The sequence below is a fragment of the Canis lupus genome, chromosome 13, assembly GCF_003254725.2.
Source record: "Canis lupus dingo isolate Sandy chromosome 13, ASM325472v2, whole genome shotgun sequence".
NCBI classification, from domain to species: domain Eukaryota; kingdom Metazoa; phylum Chordata; class Mammalia; order Carnivora; family Canidae; genus Canis; species Canis lupus.
This window is the reverse complement of record NC_064255.1, coordinates 26,757,550-26,782,916: the sequence shown is the minus strand read 5'-3', so window position 1 is coordinate 26,782,916 and position 25,367 is coordinate 26,757,550. Positions and strand designations below refer to the sequence as shown.

At 39.3% G+C, this 25,367-nt stretch overlaps 1 long non-coding RNA gene across 21 annotated transcripts in view; it reads left to right on the top strand.

Moving 5' to 3' along the window:
- LOC112662299 (uncharacterized) overlaps positions 1-25,367 on the top strand; it is a 296,118-nt gene that overhangs the window by 122,046 nt on the left and 148,705 nt on the right. For all 21 annotated transcript variants that reach the window (XR_007401567.1, XR_007401579.1, XR_007401578.1 and 18 more), the window contains one exon: positions 1,191-1,234. This is a non-coding gene — a long non-coding RNA (uncharacterized LOC112662299). The remainder of the gene's footprint in view (positions 1-1,190; positions 1,235-25,367) is intronic.

Here is a 25,367-nt window from a genome sequence, read left to right as displayed (position 1 = left end):
CTTTACAATGTGAGTTCTTGGAGGTTAGGAACCTCAGTTCCTCTGTTCTTTACTCCCAACCCTGGGACTCTGAGTTTAATGAGTTGAACTCTGAGGACCAGGGTCTCAAGTGCCTGCCTAGGCTATAACCATATACAGCCATTTAAAAGCAACCCAAATAGGCTTTTTATTTATTCATTGTTTTTTAGGAGGGAGGGAGGGGCAGAGGGAGAGACGAGATGTTAAGCAGACTCCTGACTGAATGTGAAGCCCAGTGCAGGGCTCAGTCTCACACCCCTGAGATCACAACCTGAGCCAAAATCAAGAGCCAGATGCTTAACCGACTAAGCCACCCAGGCACCCCTATACAGCAGTTTAAGTGGTCATGGATTCATATGATTTTGATATATTTTGATTTTGATTTTTGGCACTGGGAAGATCAAAAATCATCTTTACCCACTGCTTCACATTGCCAGGGCCACTCATATTTATTATATTTGAGAAGGCAGGCATAATTGATAGGAATCAGAAACATTAATACAAATGCTGTCCATCAGCATAACAGCCAATATTAATTAGTACTCACCACGGCTTTCAGTTAAGTCCTTTACATGGGCTGCTTCATGAGATCATCACAATAATCATCGAGAAACTTCTTATGCCTGCCTTATTAGATAAGGAGTTGAGGTTCAGAGAAACAATCAATGAGTCAGATGGGACTGGCATGAGGGAGGGATAGAACTAGTATTTACTTAACATTACATAACACAGTTCTTCAAAATATGTAGAATTGACTTTCAATTTGGATTATTTCCTATTGACCTTCTATAAATGAGAACTCAAATTTAGAGAATGCCAGGGACCTAATGTTAACTGGCACTATGTTCCAGGCGCCAGTACATCCATAACAGAATTTAATCTTCTCAATTGCCGTGCCTGGTGGCTGTTATCACCATTCACTTTTTATAGGACCTGAGGCCCAGAGAGATAGAGCAAATTGCCAAAGATCCACAGTTGGTAAGTGGCTGAGCCAGGATTTTAAACATGATGATGCTGTTTAGTTGCAGGGACTCAATTATGTTGTCCTGTGTCTAAAGCAAAGTGATCTGATGGTGTACTCTCACATTCCACAAACCGATTTAATTACAAGCTGTCTTGGTTAAGAGAATTATAAGAAGTGAGTCCAAAAATCTTATTCTCTTTCTTTTCAGAAATTTAACCTGTAATCCGAGTTTGGCTAATTCAAGCAAGTTTTGTGAGTAATCTGAAATCCACTTCTGTGCAACCCAATCCCTCATAGTGTTGCTTGATTCCTATAAAGAGGGTAATGGCTTTTCCAATTCAGTGTTAGATTATTTCCTGACTCTCTCATGATCATGGTGGTGTGGTACTCAATCACTGGATATTAAAGCAGAAGGAGTTTGCGATGAGTCTGCATGAGCAGCCCAAGCTAGGGAGGACAGGAACAATGCCATTAGCAGAGTCTTCCCACGAGAAGAAGCAGAAAGCCTTGTGGCTCTGGGGGTTTCCCACATTCCCATTTCAGTCCCCCAAGTAATCACTGATGGACTCTTGATGACCATAGAGTTTATTTCAATAAATGCCATATGTTGCTAGTTGGCATATGCAATCAAGAATATGACACTAAAAAGTAGTCGAATAATGTCATGGTGGTCACTAATTTCAGCTAACCTTTTACTATGAAATTCCTGTACTTTGTGGGATTTCACTTACTCTTTGGCAAAATTAAATAAGTCTAATTCTCATGAGGTCTTTTAGAAGAAAGGTATCAGTTAATTTTAGGCAGACAAACAAATGAAAATATCATTAGTGGTAAGTATAAGCTTTCTATCTCAAAGTGATTACAGAATGGCTTTTGTTTTCCACCGAGACTCTATCACCTAGCAAACTCAAGACATATTTGTTGAATGAAAGAATGAAAGAATCAATGAGGGTCAGGTAGTCTGAGTCCTTTCCAGAATCAGTAGGTCTCTTATCTTTGGGGAAGCTTGACATTTTCATCTTTCAGACACTACCAAGTGAAGGGAAACAAAGACGAACAAATTTCTACACTCTCAGGTCTTAGACTTCAGTGGTATAGGCGTGTAAACAAGTAATATAGATAGTAATTCTTTTTGGTAGACATAAAGAAGTTGCAGGGTGGAGGAAATAAATGCCTCATTGCCTGAGAACTGAGTTGGAGAACCTTCTTGGAAGAAGTGGTATTGAAGTTAAGTATTATTACAAGGAGAGTTGAAATAGAATGGTTCTTCAAGCCAGTGAGGAGTCCTGGAAATAAGGAGAATTAGAAGGATATATCAAGAAGCAAATAGGAAAGGGAGTTGGGTTTTGGTGAGGGGACGGGCTTTATATAACGCCAAGAAAAGATGTTATCTACCTTTAACATACAAATCATTTGTTTATTGAGTGAGATTATACATGCATCTTTCTGATAAGCACTGAGGATACTGAGAGTCAAAGTGATGTATCTAGTCTCTGCACAAAGATTCACATAGTCCAGGATGGAGGAAAACCTATTAAACCTGTAATTCCAGTTGATGGTGGTGAGGACCATGGTAAAGAAGTACAGGGGCTTTGGGGGCACAGAGCTTAGTGGATTTTTGGGGAAAGGGTTAAATAGGTAAAAAGCTGGGACTTGGGGAGGATAATTAGGAGCCAGCTAAACAGATGAGATAGTATAAAGAGGGAGAAAATGTTGAAGAATGTTCAAGAAATTAGAAGATCAGTCAACTAGATCTTAGGCTTCAGAGCAGATGTGAGAGAGAGGAGGCTGAAGAGATGAGATGGTTAGATCATCAAAGGTATTACTAGTCACATACCAAGCGATAGTGAATAGTACAAAGAGCTATAGATGTCAAGGGATCCACTGAAGGGCATTGAGCAGGGAGAGAAAAGAAATGCACTTTCATCTTTTAGAGTGGCTGCATCTTTTTGGTCTAGCTTCAGGAACTAAATGATGGAAGAGATTGTAGGACAGGGATTCTAGCCTTGGAGAATCAGGAACCTCAGTGTCACTGAGTCAAGGTCCTTCCCTGTTTTCAAAATGTCTTCACATTTACAATCTTCTGCAGTGCCGTGTGGAGGTAAAGGGAGAACATTTTTATCCCATTGGGCCAAGTAAGAGGCTGCATCTCTGGTTGGTTCAGACAATGGCCAAGGTTAATTAAGTGCCATGTTGGTTTTGTAGCTGAGGCAGCCCCAGACCTCTGGCTTTCTGCCACAGTGCATTGTCTTTTCCCTGTGTTTACTGTGTGGCTTTTCAAAAGCCCATGCAAAACCAAGTATTTCCAAGAAAAGTTGATGCTCTTCTCTATTTCAATCCTCAGAATGACACAATCCTTCATCCCTGACTGCCAGGCTGTTTTTAGCATCACTTCCCTATGTTACCAGTGACAGCAGCTTGTGGAGTGAGAAGGCTGCATATGTGATGTGATGTAAGGAGGCTCTGAAAAGATGCCACTGTCCTTAGAAGTCTTCCCCAATTTGTCTTCCATAATTACAAAACACCTTTGCCTTTATATTTTATCTGATTGGATGATAAAAGCCACCCCTACAAGAGGAGTCAGAGCTCAGCTTTTGTCACTTCCCAGCAAGGCTGGGGATGCTTTCCCACTCATGCCACGGCCCAGACAATCGAAGACTTACAGGCAATCATAGTTTGAATAGTGGAAGTGTTAGAACAGAACACAGGCATCACATTTGATTTCCCCATTTTATAGATGGAAAAATTGAAGATCTGAAAGAGAACATAACAATCCTAAGGTGGCATAGGTTGCTATAGCCTGGGTAACGAGTGTACCCTTAGTGTTCTTTCCCCCAGGCCTTATTGTCCCTAATTACGTGCTAGGGTTATGGTATAGGCAGCACTCAGTATTTGCCAAGCACTGTCCTAAATGGTTTACATACATTCGATCATTAAATCCTCATAAGAACACAGTGTGGGAGGCACTATTATTTTATACATGAAGACACAAAGATATTAAGTGAGTTTCAGAAATCTGCAGAGCTGGCAAATGTCAGAGCTGGGAGATGACCCTTGGGCAGGCTGGCTCCACAGACCAAGCTCTCAACCATGGCAATATGTTACTTTAGGGGAGAAGCTTGGCAGGTGTGTTGGGGGTAGAGAAGACCCAGAAAGGCAAGAGCAGCAAAAAGGAAGGGCATGTCCAAAATACAGTCTGGGCTGATTTATGATTTTGTCAAGAGGCTCTATTCTGTTCTACGTAGTAGTGAACCAGCATTGGATTCTCAATATATCCCTGCTCCTGCCTTCGAGAGAGAGCAAAGCTCACGAATTGACAATAGGACTGAACACAGGCCAAATGCATGCCACAGGTGCTGAAAAAAGGATAAGGCAGGCTGAGGGGAGGTTAAGAGAGTTGGAGTGTGCTGATTACAAGAGGCGAGAATTCCAAAAATTTCACTGACACAGCTCACATTGGTGGTAAGTGTAGAGTGTTTTCTTTATTTTTTTATTTTTTTATTTTTATTTATTTATGATAGTCACAGAGAGAGAGAGAGAGGTGCAGAGACACAGGCAGAGGGAGAAGCAGGCTCCATGCACCGGGAGTCCGACGTGGGATTCGATCCCAGGTCTCCAGGATCACGCCCTGGGCCAAAGGCAGGCGCCAAACCGCTGCGCCACCCAGGGATCCCTGTAGAGTGTTTTCTGCTAGAGTGTGTGATGGCCAGGGGGTACCCCTTCAGGAAGTGTGAGTGTGATGGGGACAGGATCAGAGATTTGTCCAGCCAGGAATGGTCCAGGAATTGTGCATGCTTCAGAGGGGGAAAAGAAGACTTAGAAGATGTCAGGCTCATCCCATGACCTTGAACAGCCAAGCAGTCAAAGAATAAATGCTTCCTGCCCGACTCCAGCAGGACCAAGACAGCATACATCACTCTGATCATTGGAAACTGTCACACAAAATAGAATGGGATGAATCACAAAATAGTAAAGTAGCCAAGTTCCATGTCTGTTGGTGTAATCAGCAGAAGTTAGATAAAAATCTCCCAAGAATTATTTCAGGGACAGGAATGCTGAGATGGAAGAGATGAGAAAGTAAGTTTGTCTAATGCGATCACCTAGTTTTCCTGAAACTTTCAGAATTTGGGGAATCTTTTGCCAGCATGACGTATTCAAAATTGTATTCCAGTTATGGGTTGTATATTGCTGCAAACCAAAGATGCCTAGTAAACAGAAGCTTTGCTTTCCAGCATGGAAAACATGATGTCTAGCTTCATGTGATTCAGTTAATTAACCACCACTTATTCCTAGACATAAGGCACCTTCTGCAGATGATTGGGTTTCCCTTTAGTGGGTGGCAGGGAAAAAAAGTAGCATAAAGCAAAATACATGTGGCGGCAACTAATGGAATTATTTCTTTTTCTCTTGCTCTGATGTCTTGGGAGTGGAAGCGTCTCTTGTCTATTCTGGTGAATAGAAGCAGACATGAGTTATTATTATGGTCTCTGCCTCATAATTTCTGTGTCACCAAGATGTGCTCTGTTTATTACTGCACTTAGAAAGCTTTGGAATATTAGCCACAGAAAGTCTCTCTCCATGGATTCTATTACCACACTCTTCAGTTGTTCCAGGAAACTGAAACTATAGAATCACATTTCTGGGGAGAAATAGCTCTCAGCCTTGTTCCTTCCTGGTTGTGTGCAGACCACTGGGAGAGTTTTGTTATAGATCATTAAAACAGGAGTGATCCCTGGAGGTCCTCTGGTTTATCTCCCTGTCCTTGCCTGGCATATTTGAGGAATTGAGATCCAGGGAGTGGAGGGGGCTTGTTTGAAATCATAAGAGACAATATAGATTTGGATCTCCAATTTCACATATTCCTAGTTCTGTGAATTTACTCTTCTTAGATCCAGGCAACCTCTTTTGGAAGTTCTAAATGCACATGAGATGGGTAAAGAGTGTAGGTGGTGACCAGTTCACCCAGTGGGCCCGTTTTGTGAGGCATGGAGTACCCTGGTGTCCATCCACAAGGTGGAAATAATGAAGATACCCTGGAGATTTTAAAAATGGGTAAGGCAGGGTAAAAATGGTTCTAATTCTATCAGAGCTCCTTGAGAATGCTATGGCTTCTAAATTTCTTTCCCTTAATAAGAAAGATAAACAGAAGGTCTTCCCAAAATGAGTATAGCAAGCCTTAGTTTTCCTCATTTGTAAAAATGGGACTGGCTTTACAAGAGTCTTGTTAGAATAAAATGAGGTTGGATATATAGAGCTCCTAGCACTGCTTCAGGGGTAGGGGGCCCCTTGGTGCTCTCCTTTCTTTCTGTTTTGAGATGGAGAGTGCTCTCTGCAAGGATTGGTCATGGTGTTGTGGTCTCTGCACAGTGGTAGGGACGGGGCTAGAGGCAAGCTTCTTGGGGGTTGGAGGCCAGCCTTTGATTCTAATCTCTTCATTAAGATTTTTTAAAGTGCTTGATGGAGAGGGATCACATGAAATCATTTATTCCCTTACAGTGGCTCCCCACAGCACTGAAATTAAAGTCAGAATCCTAATCAGGGCCCAGAGGCCTTATGTGTCCAGAGCTCTGGTCATCTCTCTCCTTATGCCTGTCTTTCCACCCTGTTCTTGATGCATGGAGTGAGAACAAAACCAGTGTTCAACAAATATTTGTTAAATAAGTAATCACCACAATTCATGTGTAGACTTAATTAGTAGTAGGGGAATAGTTCATTAAAGTTAAGATTCTTCAGATCATTTGTATACCTGCTAAATTTTTCAATAATTAAAAAAAATAATAGTACCCAATGCTCACAGAGCTCAGTGAAATTAGAATGCTAATGTACTACTGGATGGTGCATAGCTTGTAATTGTTTTGTGGCTACAATTAGCAATATGTATCAAGAACCACAATAAAGATAATATCCTTTGATCTAATAATGCCACTCATGAGAATTCATCCTCAAGAAAGAAACTAAGTGAAATAAAAGGCCATATTAATAGAGATATTCTTTGCAAATTTCTGTACAGTAACAAAAACATTGAAACATTCAAGCGATCCAACTAAATTATGGTTTCTTCATTGAATGGAATGTTATGAACAATTAAATATAGTAGTGGTAAAGCATTTACAAAATAATGTCTAAAAGGAATATCAAATAGCATCTACACTCTGGTAATAATTATATGAATGTGAATTTATCTGGACAAGAGCAGTGGAGACATATGGAAAATAAAAGTTGTATTAGGTTATGGAATTATGCTAGTTTAAAAAAAATAAAATCAAGTATAGGCTCATTATTTTTATCCAAAGTAAATATTCTTTAGAGAGAAATGAATAATACATTAATAAATAAGAAAATGTTATTAGAAACAAGATTGAAGAACTTTTCATTTTTTAGTTTTATGATTTCTATTTGGGAAAAAAAAACTCCTGCTTCTTCCAGCTGGAATGTGAAAGTGAGGAGACAGGTTCTTCACATGGGAGATGAATGGTCCTTTTTTGTTCTTTCTATGCCTTTCTCTGTACTTTCCTTTTAACCAAAAATATCCTCTCCCCAAACTTCACTTCTAATTGCTCATTGTTTTCTTCAAGTGCCTACCCTTCAGAAGCATTCTGAAGCCCTCCTCCGTTACTATTCCACTGATTTATTCACAGAAGAAAAAAAAAAACCCTTGAATATTCATTTATCCATCCAATCAGCAAAGGCATGAGGCTTCCTTAATCTCTCATGGTCATTTGGAGTTTAAGGTATTCATCCGAGACTTTTAGTCTATCTTTCAAAGACACTGGCAAGAAGGAAAAGTGACAGCAATCTGTTGTTTCTTTATCTTTTTTTCTTGAAATGATAATTTATCCTGGCCATAATTCCTGGTGGAGCATTTGTCTAATTTCAACTATATTTTTCATTATCCCATGAGCTAACGGCTAAGTGGGTTGCCTTTATTGCACTGGATTCGAGCTTTAGCATTTTTCCAATATCTGGTGAAAATATCCATTCATATAAACAGAAACGCCATAATAGCTGCATGTGGAAGTTCTGAGGTAATGTCTCTTTTCTCAAGAAAGTTTCAATTTAGAATTTTCCAGAGTGACCCATGGAGCAGTCTGAGATTCTCCATTCCCATTGGGTCAGATGAACTTAGTGAGAGCAGACAGGGGAGATGTTGAATGGCTGCCATATTCCAATCAGTGCAAGATTTCTAGCCTCTGGTTGACAAAAGGATTCCTAATCACGGATGGGGTAGGAAAATAATAGACGTCCTCTAGGATAAGTGGGCGGGAAGAAAAAAGTAGAATAACATTTCTTGGGTGTCTACAATGTGCCAGATTTATGCACGTGGTTTTTAATATCACTTTTCGTCCCCAGGAAAACAAGGTGGATTTCTCAGGGAGATATTAACCCATTTTCTAGGAGAGAAAACAAGATGAAAACTGTAATAAAGAAAAAGAAAGAAAGAAAGAAAGAAAGAAAGAAAGAAAGAAAGAAAGAAAGAAGAAAGAAGAAGAAAGAAAGAAAGAAAGAAAGAAAGAAAGAAAGAAAGAAAGAAAGAAAGAAAGAAAGAAAGAAAAAGAAACCTTGGGGGCAGAAGCTTAACAAGATTACCCAGCAGATTAAATAATAGAGCTCCTCACCCTGCTTAGATGGTAGTTAATGATGGGGGTGTTTTATGCAAGTGTATGCTTTTTGGAATCAAATGTAGGTTGGGCAAATAGGTAGAAAATGAGATGTTTTATTGAAAAACACAGTCTCATTCATGCAAATCATTTTGTCCTATCCTTTTTACATCACTCCTAAATAGAAATTATAAATCTTTTTAGCGAAGCTCTTGATTGTCTGAATATCGGGAAGGCTAGATGTATTCGAGAAATAATATTGGGAGTTCCCCAACCAGTGGCTGATGGGAGATGGTGAATGAGTACCCCCAGCTCCCTCACCCTGAAGGAGAAGACTCTGAGGTGTGAATTTTGTGCTGACTCCTACTAGAGTTCCCAGGAGAACTAAGCTCTAGGTCTCCATAGTCGTAACTGGCTTACCAGTACACCCTTTAGAAACTGCCTTCTTTCTTCAATGACTTCGCCATTTCCCTACAAGTATCCACTAGTATTGCCTCTTAAATAAACTACTTGCTCTCAAATCCTTGTCTCAGGATCAGCTTCTGGGTGAACCCAGTCACCTAATTCCATTTGATAGCAAGTACAACCCAAGTAGAGAAGGCAAGCCTGGACTCTGTGAATGGTGGAGCTCAATAAGGCTACCTATCACCCCTGAAAGAATGATTTATATATTGAGAAGTAAAATATGTGTATTCCAATACCACATCTTAAGGTAGACCAGGGTTTGGCAAATGATAGCTCATGGGCCGAATCTGGCCTATTTGATTTTTATGGCCTGTACTCTGACAGCTAAAAATGGTTATGTTTTTAAATGATTGTTATATAGTACTCTACGTTACATAAATTGTCATTTAAGTGATATAAGTTGTTAAATAAGTATCCCAAATATTGTTTCTTGGTCTGTGAAACCTAAAATATTTACTGTCTGGCCCTTTACAGAAAGTTCGCCAACTCCTGAGCTTTCAACTACCTGGAAATCCTGCTGGTCCCTTAAACCCCACATTTGTACTAACCGTATGTCATGGTATTGGACCAGCCAGAGTCCTTGAAAGCAGGGAGTGTTAACCTACAGGATATAAGTACCCCGAAGTATGTCCTGTCCTGAAAACATGGTTGTATTCAGTAAGTGTCCTCTCTTTGGAATTTGATGCAGGCAACATGGAGGGGATAAGTTAGGTGGGGAGCAGCTTAAAGTTTTGAAAGTGATGTATAGGGGAAGCTGTGAGGTAGAATCAGGTTGGAGGACATATTGGGGTTTGGGCTAGGCTATTCATACGGAGTCAGAATTGTGAGAGGGCAGGATAAATAAATGTTATGAGGAAGCTGAAACCTTGAAACCATGAGTTAAGTATAAGACTTGATGCAGGGAATGGACATAAAAAGATTGCAACCCAAGGATCTAAGTAAAGCAGTAAGACTTTCTCCATAGCATGCTGTGAATGCCCCGAGGTCGGCCAGGTCTTATTTTTCATTCTAACCCCAGAACTAAATGCTATTCAGATTTATCCAATAAAGCTTGATTAACATTTATAAGTTAAATCATTGCATTTGCCTTTTATCCCACGATCTAACAGAACATCTTTTGAGTGGCTTCTGTTGCTTATGTCTTTTTATGACTTTGCACCTTGACTCCACAGTTGTATCAGAAGACCCACAGGCCAAAAGCAACGATGGAAGCACCTTTACAGGCTTCTTCTCACAAATTCTAATGTAGTCATTAGATGTTGAGTGAATATTTGCTTATTGATGCATCAATACATTTAAATATATATGTTTTGCAGGAAGACCCTTGAACAACATACATTTGAACTGCACTGGTCCACTTATATGTGGATTATTCTTGCTAAATGCAATATAGTATTGTAAATATAATTCCTTATGATTTTCTTAATAACATTTTCCTTTCTCTAGCTTTCTTTATTATATGAATACAATATATAATACATAGAGCAAACAGAGTATCTGTCAATCTACTGTTCATGTTATCAGCAAGACTTCCAGTCACTAGTAGGCTATTAATACAATTTAGGGGGAGTCAAAAGTTATACCTGGATTTTTAGTGATGTGGGTTGGAGGGGTACCCCTAGCCCCACATTGTTCAAGAGCCAACTGTATATTTATATCAGAACAGTATCTTCAGTAGCATATAGGACCCTTCAGTCATACATATCTAACTCTCTACTTCTACTTGTTCTTCCCTAAAGATGTTATCCGTGTACAATATTTGGTAACTTTACTCATCTTTTCTCATCTCCCTGGGTGGATTATTTTTGCCTTTCAAATTCCCTAAATTGTCTCTGGGACATAGTCTTAGGAAATTACATTCCCTTCAATTCTCAGAGCTAGTATTACAAAAATATTTCTAAAGATATTCCATCATTCCATGAAATAATAATAGGTCATCTGTGAGGCAAAAGTAAAATGCTTTGTTCTTGGGAATCAATACATCCAACAATGATTTTTTTTGACAGGTACTTTTATTACTCAATATCTACCTTCTAAAAGTGACTTACCTTTAGACAACACCATTATCCAATATTTTAGTATTATGGTGCAACAGTATTCTTGAAGCAAAATGGTGTAGTAGAACATGTGTGAGATGCTCTCAGAAGGCAGAGTCAATCTACAAGAAAACTCACATTTATATTTCTGTGGTATTTTGACTATTGCTCAGGGGTATAAAGACTTTTCTAGTAGGCTTCTCTTTTGTGAGTTTCTGTAGGACTTGGTTTTGCATGTGCCAAAAAATGTCAGTGCTCCCTTATGCTCAATCTCATTGCTTCCAACTTATTTAGTCAGATGGCTCTTGGGCACATCCAGTAAAAAGCCAACCACAAAAATGAGCAGTTGCTGTTTATAAACTCTGCACATTGTTATATAATCCAGATGACAGCACAAGTGTGAAATGCTGTTAATATTCAGCTTTAACCACAGTTTTAACACTTGCAGACAGTGAATGTGTTGCTGGGGTGTCCAGTTTTACATTAGGAAAAGTCCTGGTGGAAATGGAAACTTTATGAGCTGGGTCTATTGCATTGAAACTTTATTGTGCCTATTACATGCTGAGGTACCAAGGGGCAGTGAATTAGACCCATATGAAGAGCCAGAGTCAGTTTTCCACAAAGCCCTTGGTTGGTTCTGCTATCATTCAGTGCTCTGAAGTATTTAGCTATGTGTTATTTTATGGCATAGTTTAGTCTTCAAACTATGAAGCTGGATCTGGCTTCTATTGGGTCATTTAAGGAGCTAACTTTCATCTCTTGAGGGACATTGCACCATACCTAGAAAAACCACTTGAAAGTGGCAGGAAAAACAAACAAAACAAAACTCATTAAATACTAAAGTTGGTACAAATCTTTTGTTGCATTTACTATGAAGTCTCATACTAATACCTCCATCTCTGTATTTAGCCACAGCTGGTATAACTTTATCAGGTAGAAATGTCTTTGGATCCAAGCAACAAGAACTTTGATTAATAGTGGTTTTCATCTAACAAGAAACTTGAGAGGTAGTGCTAGTTCAAGGGTCCAGTTATGTCAAGGTTCAATTATGTTTTACTTGGCTCTTCTCTAACAGACTCAGGTGTTTAATGCAGCTCTAGACATCATTTCTATGTTCAAGTTAAGGTGGTGGACAAGGGGGTACTTGGATGGCTCAGTTGGTTAAACATCTGACTCTTGGTTTTGGCTGAGGCCATGATCTCAGGGTCATGAGGTCGAGCCCCAATTTGGACTCTGTACTCAGTGTGGAGTTAGCTTGTCCCTCTCCGCCAACCCCTTCTCCCACTCCTGCTCTCTCTCTCTCTCTCTCTCTCAAATAAATAAATAAAATCTTTTTAAAAAGATGATGGAAAGCAGCAGTCATGACTTTCTTTTCAGGAAAATAAAATCTTTTCTGGAAGCCTCAGAAGCTTCTTCTAAAATTTGAACCATAGCTAGAAGGAAAATAGAACAGAAGATGATAATGGTTAATCATCCAGAAGTGAGCACATCACAGGTTCTTTTGGCAAAGAAGGAAGGTGCTCTGGGCACTGGGTAGGCATGTGACAGCATCTGCCAAAATGCCCTTCAGCACCAGCTCAAGTCTCTTCTCTGATCCCACAAGTTTATCCTTTTTTTGCTTCTTCTTGCTCTTATTTATCTAATCTGGCCAATACATTTCTCAGGGAATCTGAAAGTAGTGTTCAAGCCAAAAAGTTAATACTAAATTAATAATTTATGAAAAATTATACATATTTAAGAGTAGGAGAGGAATGCAGAAAAACCAAGTGGCTTTAAGAGAAGGGGCTTTGGATTTAGTTCTGAATCATTTTTGAGTCTTGGCTCAATTCTTATCTCTTACCACAAGTGTGGTAGATTTAGCTTTCTTAAATTTCCGTTTTATCAGGAAAGCAATAAAAATAATTTCCGATTCAGAAAGTGGTATTGAGGATTAAATGCATGTAAAATGCTTGTCAAGTGCCCGCCTGTGGTTAAGCACTCAGTGAATGTTAGCTATAGTGGAATAGTCATTGATTAAAGCTTGAATATTTTGATGTCATTGTTTTATGTAATTTTTAAGAAATACATAGAATTTGAGGTGCCTGGGTGACTCAGTCAGTTAAGCGTTAACCCTTGATTTTTGCTCAGAGTCATGAGATTGAGCCCTGCATGAAGTGCCACACCCAGTGTGGAGCCTACTTAAGATTCTCTCTCTTTGTCTCGCTTTGGCCCTCCCTGCCCTCCCTCTCTTTAAAAAAAAAAAAAAAAGAAAAGAAAAAAAAAAGGAGAGTTAGATATGTCTAGTTTAGAGCACTATTAAATGCTCTTGGTGGTTGTTCTTCCAATAAATTTCTTAGTTTGTTGATTTAACACGCATGCTAGGCTCATAGAAGCCCAAGGTCAAGTGTTGGAGATTCAACAATGTAATGGTTGGTAAGTTTAACACTTGAAAAAAATACATATAAATCCTACCTACCTACCTACCTACCTACATACATACACTGATACATAAGGTAGTTAATTTGGATGTTCATCACATTATTGTGGTTTGGTGTGATTTGAGATTGATCAGCTCTGTTTATGACCCATTTTTGCACTCAGTGTTGTATAGATAAATAGAAGAGAAACACTTGGAATATCTATGTGGCACATAGTAACCAATTAAAATATATTACACTTATTGTTTTATGTATTATTTTGTGTTTGCATATGCCACAAACATTTAATCTCCATGTATATTAGATGTATTATAGAATTATAGAATATTAGCTCTGGAGGTTAGCGCATGTGCTGCTGAAGTTAGCAGAGCTTTAGAGTTTAATAACAGATGTCAGAAGCCCTTCATAAAGGAATGAATACAAGTAATGATAATAAAAGTGATAACGTAAATAATGTCATACAAAGTTCTTTCCACGCATTATTTCACCAAATGCTAACATCAGTTGTATGAGATGAGGTCTATTATTCTATTTTAGACATGAGAAAACCAGTCTTTGGAATGAATATACAATTTGTCCAAGATTGCATATCCAGCAAATACTTTAGATTTGCTAGAATGTAAACCCAGGTCTATGCCATCCTAGCATCTAAGATCTTATTTCACATGACATTATGCCTCTACTCGTCATTGTTTACTGATTGCATCAAGCCTTAATATTTGTTCAATACATGACTATATAAAATGAAACCTAGGTAGAATGTTTCTAATGGAAGATGTTCTTTCTTGGTCGCTGTTTTACTAAAGCCATGGAACCACGTTGCTTTATTTTTTATAAGACTCGAGAGCCCAGACATCAGGGAGTACTTCTCTAAGGGGACTGCTTATTTTCTAAGGTGGACTTGATTCCCTACTTATCCTGATTTTAATTTTAGAAGCATAAGTAACAGGTGTTCTTATTAGCTATTTAATAATAGGAAACAATAGGTTTAATAAAAGGAAACCATGTCTTACACATTGATCTGCTCTCTTTGGGGCTTTCTGCATTCTGAATGATTCTGTGTTCCTTTCCCTTAAAATCTCCAGTGAATGCACTGTCCATCCATCCATCCACCTGAAGGGAAAGGAAGGGACTAATTGTGATGGCAATGCAGATGATATTCCAGTTTTCATCAACTGTTCTTTCCTCAAAGTTTAACCAACTTCAATTAACTGGAGGAAGAACTGAGACAAAAACGTTTAAGAAATTTGTGATGCAGCTAAGGAATTCATGATTTTAGTGTTTACAACCCATAAAAACAAGAGATTATATATAATGAGTCACATACGGCTCTGCCAAACTCCCCCACGTAGCTTCCTACCCCATATATCCATTTCACTTTCCCATGAACACCTAAAATCCAACATGACCCAAACCAAACCCATTACTGTCCATCTACTCCCCCATTCTCCCTTCACCACACAAATGGTTTCTTCTCCATGGTGCCCATATCATTGATTGGCATTCCTACCCAATCCATTTCCCAAGCCAGATGTCTGAAAAATCTAAAATGAGAATTCTCAATTCTCTATTCTTTCCATCCACTGGCACAGCCTTAGTTCAGACCACTGTTCTTTTGTCAGCTTCACTTGGATTACTGGAATGGCTACTGTCTTCAGTGTTGAGTGCCCCTCTTTGAACCATTCTGCAAGTTCCAGCAAGGTGACTGATCTTTGGTTAAGCAAGGCTGATATTGTTGCTTGCCTACTTATTAGTCTTCATGGATTTCCTTTGACTTCAGCAAGAATTCTGAATTCCTTACAGAGGATTTCACTCTACCAACTTATCTCTGCTCCTCTCTGCAGTTTCTCTTCTCACCCCACCCCTGCAGCCCTTCTAGAGGGCTCTGGCCTTCATCATTGTCGGTAGTCTTTACATCATATTCTTGCTTCCTGGAAGCATTTGCTTCCCTTCACATCAGTGTTGAGCAAGTAATTCCTCGGGTTTCAGCTTCGAAACAATTTGCTCTTGGAAGCCTTCCTCGATTTCGAGGACTGGGTTACATTCCTTTCTCTACAATGCCCCTTATCTCCCTGCTTACTTGCACTGTTCACTGATCTCTTTGAAGAACTAACTGTGTGTGGGTTCCATCCCTGTGGTCTCTCCTAGAGCCCAGCATACGGTAATTGTACTTACTGAATTAAGTACTTACTGAGGAAATGGTGTGCTGGCTGTGAGAAGGAAAATGAGGGCAATATGCTAAAGTACTTCAGTTATAATATATACCTTTGCCTCAATTATCCTGTTATTTTGGGGCACCTGGGTGGCTCAGTGGTTGAGCATCTGCCTTTGCCTCAGGTCATGATCCCAGGGTCCTGGGATCAAGTTCTGTGTTGGGCTCCCAGGGAGCCTGCTTCTCCCTCTGCCTGTATCTCTCTCTCTCTCTGTGTGTCCCTCATGAATAAATAAATAAAATATTTTTAAAAAGTTATTCTGATATTTTGAGGCAAGGCCTGTGAATACATGTGTGTGTGCATGTGACACATATGTGTTTAGCTATGATGATTAGAGTTATTACTGTTCATTTTCCTTCTCTCAGCCTAGATAGATAAACAGGATTACTCAGTAGAGGCCAGAGAACACAGAGCAACTTTTTGACTCTAGAGCCATGCAGACAACTTTTATTAGTTTCCACTGCTATGTGACAGATATCTAGAAAATCAGTGGCTTAGCACAACCCCATTATTGAGCTCACATTCTCTATGTCAGTGGTCCAGCATGACATGGCTGATTCCTCTGCCCAGGGTACCATGGAGTTGAAATGAAGATGTCAGCCACACTGAATTTTCATCTCCAGGCTGTAAGAAAAAAAAATCCTCTTCTAATCTTATTCTTACTATTTGCAGAATTCAGCTCCTTATGATCATAGGATTTAGGTTTCTTTTGCTGGCTCTCTGCTTCTAGTGGCCTTTTGCATGCTTTGCTGCATAGCCCCTTCTGTCTTCAAACCAGCAGTGATGTGTAGAATCATTGGCGTGCTTTGAATCTCTGACCTTCTCTTCTGCTGCAAGCTGGAGAAAACCCTTTGCCTTTCAAGGGCTCGTGTGTTTAGGTCAGGCGTACCCTCATACTCTCTTAATCTTCAGGCCAATTGATGTGGGACCTTATTTATATCTGCAAAGTCCCTTTATAGCCGTATGTTCCTGTTTGGCTGAATAAATGGGAGGTATAAGTACATGGGGGTAGGGGGTTAGGAATCTTGGGGGCTGTTTAGAAGTCTCCCCACCACATAAACAAATTGTACCAAAAAAAAAAAAAAAGAAAGGAAGGAAGGAAGGAAGGAAGGAAGGAAGGAAGGAAGGAAGGAAGGAAAAAAGAAAGAAAGGAAACAAGTGAAAGCCAAATAGAGTATCTGTAATAAAATTTGGTGATGAGAATTGGGTTTTGGGTGGAGGGAAACATGATCTAATTCTTGGAGGAAGATGTATCTTCCTGGCATCACACTTGACCCTGTACACGTGCAACTTGTCCAATGCAAACATGAATCGCTGTAAAATTGGAGGCTGCCTTTTAGTTCCAGCTTCACATTTCATGGCTTCCTTACTCACTGTCTGGTTGGTCCTGGACATGTTTTACAGAATTCCTCCTCTTTTTCCATTTTCCTCACTAGTATCATTGTCACCATCATTGTTATCACTACCCTTTAATGATCGCTTCTTCTGAACCAACATGTTATGTATCTTACATCATTAAATTCCTTTAAGAACTCTTCTGTAGTTAACTGCTGTGCCTGATTCCTAAATTCACTTAGGACCGTTCGGCACATAAGTAAGCTAAGGCTCTGGTTGTCTGATGCTCAAGTTCATTTGTCCCGTCCTGATACTTTCCTGTCTTTTGAGAATGTGGTAAGCCAGATTCATTCAGCGGCATGTGTGGGAAGTGGAAGGATTAGAACCCAGCGCTTTGGACCTCCTAGCTCACCCACCTACCCTCCATGGGTAGAGCAGTAACTAGAGACATCTGGCCCACCTTCTGAGAAAGTGGCTCTTGTGGGCAAATAACACGTTACTCATTTATTTCCCTTTTCATTATTAGTTCATTGTGAGCTAAGTGACCAAATGATCTTAATAAAATTGGCCTCTAAATACCAAATTGTAAACTTGCATGAATCAGGATCATGTGTCCTGTCAGATTTTTTTCTTCCTTTTTAAATTGAGTTCCACTTTAACATTCTCAGTGAAATGTAACAATAGGATGCTCTGTTTCAACAGTTAGTCAGACCCAGCTGCTATGAAAATAATATGTTTGAGAAAATTGACTTGACATTTGATGGCCTTACAATTCTTCTGACAGGATATAATCAACTCATTAGGAAGAAACAGAAGCCTTCCTTGTATAGCCACGTATTTCTGGGCATGACCACATTCCCTCGGAGTGGGGTGGGCAAGCGTTCAGGGCACGCTGGGGCTTCATGGCCTCGGGGCCAGCACTCAAAGTGACCGAATTTACTTTCTCTTCCTCTGTCCGCTGCCCTTGATCTGACGAATGGGAAACATCACTTTCTTCAGCCAACAATTTCTTTTTTTCTTCTTCTTTTCCTTCCCTGAAGTCTAAATTTATAACAAGGGCTTGGATTTTTAAAAGATTCTCTCAGCCTTCCTTCTGCTCAGGAACAGCTGGGACAACTCTCTTGGGAAAGTGATTAGAAGCAGGAAGTGGCAATTGGGATTCCTGATTTCAGTTCCCAGGCTGGTCCCGAGTTCTTTGTGGGACCCTGAGGGGCTCATCCCAAGCCTTTGCTTAGCTCATGCTTACAGCTCCCGGTTGCTTTGCCTGTGTTAGTCTCAAGCTAGCGATGTGGAAGGAGGGGAAGAGAGTCCTCTTTAGAATCTAAATTCCAGCTCCCTAGGACCTAGGTAGTGAGGAGACTCCCGTAGGCCACTTTTTCACATCTGTAAAATGGAACCAATAATGGACAGCTTGAAAAGACACTCTGAGTGTCAGAGGTGGTCACATATAGAAAATCACTACAGAGTTCTTGGCATGTCTCCTAAATTCTCTTCTAGGTTCATTTGCCTGGACCTGTCTATAATTTAAGTCTTTCTATGCAGTTAGTCAGTGGATATATGCTTGACATGATGTTTTTTTTTTTTTTTAAATGGCCTTTTAGGAAAAGAATCATATCAAATATTAAATCGTTATAGTGATGATGATTTATATGCATTTCATGGTTTTAGCTTATGAAGCTTATCTTATTTATTAGAAAGAGAAAGAGAGCATGTGAACAGAGGGGAGGGGCAGAGGGAGAGAGAGAGAGAGAGAGAGACAGACAGAAAACCTTAAGGAATCTCCATGCTCGGTGTGGAGCCTGACATAGGGCTCACCCTCATGACCCTGAGATCATAATCTGAGCTGAAGCCAAGAATCAGATGCTTAATGGACTGAGCCATCCAGGCATCCTACAAAGCTTATTATTAAGGTTAATTTCACTTCATTCTTTTCTTTTTCTTTTTTTTTTTTAAGATTTTATTTACTTATTCATGAGACACACACAGAGAAGAGTGAGAGAGAGAGAGGCAGAGACACAGGCAGAGGGAGAAGCAGGCTCCATGCAGGGAGCCCGATGTGGGACTCGATCCTGGGACTCCAGGATCACACCCTGGGCAGGCACTAAACCGCTGAGCCACCCAGGGGATCCCCACTTCATTGTTCTTATTTGCTACATTGTAACTTTACTAGAAGAAGAACTATGTCTCTCTTTTTTATTATCACTATAGCCTGAGTATCTAGAAGAGTTCCCAGGACATACAAAGCATTTTTTACATATGTGCTACATGAATGAATTAAGCAATTAACTAATTGTTCTTCCAAATATTTCCCAGTCTCTATGCTTGACTTCCTTCTGTACCTTTATACCAGGGATCAGTGAACTACAGCCTGTGGGTGAAATACTGTCTGTTGTCTATTTTTGTAAATAAAGTTTTATTTAAGTACAGCCATGCCCATCCATTATATATCATTTATGGCCACTTTTGCTTTACAATAGCAGAATTGAACACTTGTGGTAGAGACTGTATGGATCACAGAATGCAAAATATTTACTAACACTTTACAAAAAAGTTTGCAGGCCTCTGTATTTACCAGGCATAGAGTGATATTACCAAGATGCAAATCTAATTATTTTACTGTCCCTGCTTAAAACACTCAATGACTCCTAATCACCCTTGCAAAGAAGTCTAAGATTCTTCCGCCATCGAGTTCATGATCCGAATCCTGTCAATCTCTGTAGACTCATCAGTTGCTCCTCTCCTTGCAAATCACACAATGTTTCAGTATGTCCAAGGTATAAGCTACTGTCTTTGCTGAGAATGCTATTGCTTCTCATTTTTTCTTGGTAACCTCTGCTCATCCTTCTTGCATTTGCTTACATGACATTTGATCTGAAATGCCTTCTCCGAAGTTTTCAAGCTAGGTAAGGAACTCCTGGTCTGTGGTCCAATTGCGTCAAGTACTTTTCTTGTTACACCACTAATCAGCACTTTGTGAATGATGAAACCTAAGTTCATAGGGATTGATTTGACCATAGTCATTCAAGTGAGGAGGTTGGGATTTGCACTGATATCTGCCCGAGTCCATTGGTCACTTTCTTTCTGCTACACCTTACTTCTGATTAATTAATATATAAAATATTATTTTCAGCACATGGGGCATGTGTAGGATGGTGTGTAGAGAGTAAAATGAAGCATGACCTTGTGATTTTCCTACAAACACTCTGTCCCAGCCACAGACACATTTAAAATGATAGCGAAAGGCATGTGACAGTTGATTTGGGTGGAAAATACCAAGAGCTATAGATGTAGAGCTTATCTGTTGCATAAGTTCAAAGTATATAAGTTAAATGTATTATTCACTGTATAAGTTATCTGCTTATCCATAACATGTTGTCTTAATAATGGTGGCTTCAAACAACAAATATGTATCATCTCATAGCTCTGTAGACTAGAAATCTAAGCACATGGTTCATTTGGACACCTCTGACTCAGGCTAAGTCAAGTTGCAAAGTTGTTGACCAAAGCTGTGGCTTCGTGTGAAAGCCTGACTGGGGAGAAGTCTGCTTCCAAGCTCACTCAGTGATTGTTGGCAGGCCTCATTCCCTTGCCATGCGGCTTCTCCACAGAGCTCCGTCACATCATGGCAGCTGCCTTTCACCGAAGCAATGATATGAGAGAGTATAGAAAAACTCCCAACATGGAAATTACCATCTTTCTATAAACTAGTTTCAGAAGTGACATTGCATCATTTTTTCCATGTTCTGTTCATTTGACATGAGTTCTATCAGCCTGGCCCAAACTACAGGGGAAGGATTTATACAAGGATGTGAATACTGGGAAGTAGGGATCACTGGTGACCATTTTGAACTTGCGTGAAAACCTCAATGAAATCAAACTTCTGCTAGGAGAGATGGATGTTGGGCAGGTGACTAGTGGTGTCTGCTAAAGCAATCTAAATCCTAACTTAGGTAGTTCAGGTAACTGGATAATAGGTTAAGAATATGAATAGCAGGGATCCCTGGGTGGCGCAGCGGTTTAGCGCCTGCCTTTGGCCCAGGGCATGATCCTGGAGACCCAGGATGGAGTCCCACGTCGGGCTCCCGGTGCATGGAGCCTGCTTCTCCCTCTGCCTATGTCTCTGCCTCTCTCTCTCTCTCTGTGTGTGTGTGTGTGACTATCATAAAAAAAAAAAAGAATGTGAATAGCACTCTATAATGCTAGAAACTGAGAAGAAGGTGCAAAGGTATAAAAGACAATTGGAGTCCCTTAAATAAATATGTCCAAATCTCTCAGCAATAGAACTGCGAAATGCTGACCTAGAAATACTAAGTTGATCAATGTGTAAAACTCAATTTCTTCTGGCATGCCTGTGTGGCTCAGCTGGTTAGGCATCTGACTCTTGATTTCAGCTGGGGTCATGATCTCAGGGTTGTGTGATGGAGCCCTGTAAGGAGTTCCATGCTCAGCAGGGAATCTGCGTCTCTCTCTCCTTCTCTCTTCTGTTGCCCCTCCCCCAGCTCCCTGTCTCTGTCACTCTATAAAATAAACAAATAAAATAAATCTTTAAAAACCCTTAAATGTCTTCTTAAAAAAGCTCTTAATTTCTTCTATTTCTACACATTAAATGTTGATATTCCTTAAGAATTTTGACTTTGGGTTCTCTTATTCCAGCATGTAGCCCCCTGCCTCAATACAGATTCCATGAATAAATAAATTACTCTCATTCGCTCCCTTGAGTTTTACCTTGTATTGTAAACAGAAGATACCGGAACATAAATATCCTGCCCTAAGATCTTTCGTGTGCTCCAGACCCATTCATCTTTGAATTATCTACCACATATTCATATGGAGGTTCCATACTTTTTTTTTTAAAGATCTATTTATCTTAAGAGAGAAAGAGGAGAGAGAACACACTCACGAGTTGGGGGAGGTACAAAGGGGGAGAATCTTTAAGCAGACTCCCCGCTGAGTATGGAGCCTGACATAGGCCTCAGTCCCATGACCCTGAGATCACGACCTGAACAGAAACCAAGAATCAGACACTTCACCGGATAAGCCACGCATATGCCCCATACACTTTTAGATTGATTAATTTAAGGAAAATTGATCATCTCCTCCCTATAATCTTTGCATATTCCTGGATTTCCTATCTCAGTGATTTCCAGAGTAGAAATATGGGAGTCATCTTTGATTCATTCTCTTTCCTCACCTCACCTCACCTCATCTCCTATAATGTCCTACTAATTTTATTAGATGAATGCTCACTGAATATAGACATTTAATTATTTCACAATTATTCATTGAACACTTGGCATATATTAGGTACCATGGCACTTCACTACTACTGACAATGTCTTCATTTATGCTCTTGTTATATACTTTACCTGGAATAATAGCTTTTGTTTTTTATTTTGTTTTTGTGAGTAACTGGGGCCATTTAAAGGGCTCAGATTGTTAAGTAAGAATTAGTTGACAAGAGAATCAATCAGACTAGATCAGTCTCTTCATTTTATATCATAAGTTGACATCTTTGATTTATAACTAGAACCACTCTTGATTCTACTTAGAAGGAATCATCTAAGTAGTAAGAAAAAATATATAGACAATGAGTTAGAGAGAAAGTTAAAATACAGCCAGTTATTTTACAGTGACTGAAATGAAATGCTTACTCAAATAAGAGTATTTTCTACTAGTTACTAGCACCAAAACAGCCAGATGACTTGGTATAGATTTCCGTCTATCCAATCCTACAACATCCATTACTTTGCAGTAGATCAATACTGGGGTTATTCTTTCCTTTGAGCTATGGGAGAAACACTTATTTCTATTCTCTCTAGGCTTAAAAATGAGGTAGGTGCTCAGGGACCTTGTGTCAAAAGTAATAACAATGCCTAGAAATAGTCCACTGTTGTGAATTAGAAGCATAATATAGTAGTAGATTGACTTACTGTGAGTAACAGGACCCATTACCATCTTTTGGTGGGGCTCGTGACCATGAACCAGTCATACAAGCTCTTTGAGCCTCAGTTCTGCCATCTGTAAACTGGGGATAACTGCCTGACTTCTTTACAAAATTATTCTGAGGGTTGTATAAAATACTGCATGTGAAACCATTTGAGGGTTGTAAGGACTTTGCATGAACATTTGATATATCTTTTCTGAGTGCTTTTATAAACTATGGGAATTCAGGCCTCTGGTTACTTAACCTCTAATGTTTCCCCTCTCTGTTTAATGAGAATAATAATACCTTAGAAACTGAATTGGGGATTAAAGGAGAGGTTTATGGCTCAGTAATTGTTGGTCCATCAACATTCTATGTATTTCTCATAAGAAATATCCTTATGAATGTGATCAAAATGTCAAATGAAAAATTTCAGTACTGCTTTCATTCTGTTAGCCCATATAATAATTTTTACACTTTATCAAAAAGAATTGTAGTTCAGCTTTCTTTATTGGCTCTGCAAGATGTGTCTAATTGAAGACAGCAGTAATTAATGACTATTTTTCATTTGACTTTTGAGGGGTAGACAGAGAGTAAACTGTCAGCTTTATTATTGATAGATCTATTGGCTTAGATGCATGAGCAAGTAACTTTGATATTTCACCCTGAAATACAGTCACTCTGTCATCAACATAAGCAGACAATCTAAAGACTGTCTGTGGGAACTCCCCAAATAAGCTTACAGCACAAAAGGATGATGTAAAACATATTTTTTCTTGTGAGCATATAGCTCCCAATAAAAGAGAGGTGAGACCAAGGGTTTGTAGCATATATGACCAATTAGTTATCTCAAAATCGATCTAAATTCAATGCATTACAATAAAAATCTCACACATTTTTAAAAAATATTGACAAGATGAATCTAAAATGTACATACATCTCTAAAGGACTTAGAATAGCCAAGAAAACTTTAGAGAAGGAAAATAAAGTTGGACTATGTACACTACCTGATTTCAGGATTTACTACAAGCTGCCATAATTCTGGGCCTGTGAGGCTCCTGACATAGATTCATACACAGTTAGTAAACTCATGGCAAAGATGCCAGGGTGATTCAGTGGGAAATGGAAGAACTTTCAGTAGTGCTGAAACAATTGGATATTCATAGGGAACATAGTGAATCTTGAGTCCTACTTTACAGATCTAAATAAATGGAGAGGGATGCCTGGGTGGCTCAGTCGGTTAAGTGTCCAACTCTTGATTTCCACTCAAGTCATGATCTCAAGGTTGTGAGATGGAACCTCGTGTTGCCTCTGTGCTCAATAGGGACCCTGCTTGAGATTCTTTCTCTCCCTCTCCCTGTCCACTCCCCTCTCTTTAAAATAAATAAATATATATATATTTTTTAAAGCGAGAGACACACCTATGTTTATGCACTGGAGAATGTAACATCCTTTATTTTTTTAAACAAAATATAAAATTTTAACTTAATTTAATTTGAATTCTAGTATAATTTATACAGTGTTAGTTTCAAGTGTACAATATAGTGATTTGACACTTTCATACATCAGCTGGTGCTCATCGAAACAAGTACAGTACTTAATCCCCTTCACCCATTTCCCCCATTTCCCACTCATGTCCCCTCTGGTGACCATCAGTTTGTTCTCTATAGGTAAGAGAACTTGGTCTATCTGTCTGTCTCTTTTTCTCCCCCTTTACTTGTTTGTTTTGTTTTTAAATTCCACTTATGAGTACAATTATATGGTATTTGTCTTCTCTGACTTACTTAACTTAGCATTATACTCTCTAGCTCTATCTACATCATTGCAAATGGAAGATTTCATTCTTTTTTATGGCTGAATAATATTCAGCCATATAATATTGATATTGATTAATATTGATATTAATCAATATTGATATTGATTAATAACTGAATAATATTCCATTGCATATATATATATATATACCACATCTTCTTTCTCCATTCATCTGGAGATCCATTCATATGGATGCTTGGGCTGCTTCCATAATTTGGCTAATGCAAATAACACTGCTATAAACAGAGGTGCATGACTTATCCCTTCAAATTAGTGTTTTTGTATTCTTTGGGTAAATACCCAGTAGTGCTGAGTTGCGGGGTAGTCTTATTTTTAACTTAAAAAAAAAAAGATTTTATTTATTTATTCATGAGAGATGGGGTGGGAGACACACACACACACACACACACACAGGCAGAGGGCGAGACAGGCTCCATGCAGAGAGCCCTACGTGGGACTCTATCCTGGGTCTCCAGGATCACGCCCTGGGCTGAAGGTGGCGCTAAACCACTGAGCCACCGGGGCTGCCCCTATTTTTCACTTTTTGAGGAAACTCCATATAGTTTTCTGCAGTGGCTGCACC